The 631-nt window shown below is 41.4% G+C and overlaps 1 protein-coding gene across 1 annotated transcript in view; it reads left to right on the forward strand.

Moving 5' to 3' along the window:
- The window catches only part of GAPVD1 (GTPase activating protein and VPS9 domains 1), a 118,474-nt gene that overhangs the window by 21,467 nt on the left and 96,376 nt on the right, over nucleotides 1-631 (forward strand). The gene's annotated exons all lie outside the window — the stretch shown is intronic.

Here is a 631-nt window from a genome sequence, read left to right on the forward strand (position 1 = left end):
GAGGGTCTTGCTTTGTCACCCAGGCTGCAGTGCAGTGACACGATCTTGGCTTACTACAACCTCTGCCTCCCAAGTTCAAGCGATTCTCCTGCCTCAGCCTCCCAGGTAGCTGGGATTACAAGTGCATGTCACTATGCCTGGCTAATGTTTGTATTTTTAGTAGAGACAGGGTCTCACCATGCTGGCCAGGCAGGTCTTGAACTCCTGAAGTGATCCTGCCCTCCTCGGCCTCCCAAAGTGTGAGGATTGCAGGCCTGAGCCACCATGCCCGACCCTAACATTTTATTTCTAAATATATACATGGAGTGTGCATCTCTTAAAAGCAATGTATTCTCCTATGTAATCACAATACCAATATCACACCTGATAATAATTAACAATACTTTTCTAATATCATCTGGTATCCAGTCCATATTTAAATGTCTCCAGTTGTCCCTAAAGTGGCTTTTCTTTCTTTTTCCCCCTAATCAAGAGCCAGTCAAGACTCTTGCATTGCATTTGGTTATGTTGTTTTAGTTGCTTTTAATCTAGAACAGTTTCTCTTAACCTTTTTCTCCCATTATAGCAATATAACTATAAGACAAGCAGGAAATCTTGTAGGCAAATACATATTAGAATTCATTTGATTATT

Source organism: Mandrillus leucophaeus, unplaced genomic scaffold, assembly GCF_000951045.1.
Source record: "Mandrillus leucophaeus isolate KB7577 unplaced genomic scaffold, Mleu.le_1.0 Scaffold335, whole genome shotgun sequence".
Taxonomy (NCBI): Eukaryota; Metazoa; Chordata; class Mammalia; order Primates; family Cercopithecidae; genus Mandrillus; species Mandrillus leucophaeus.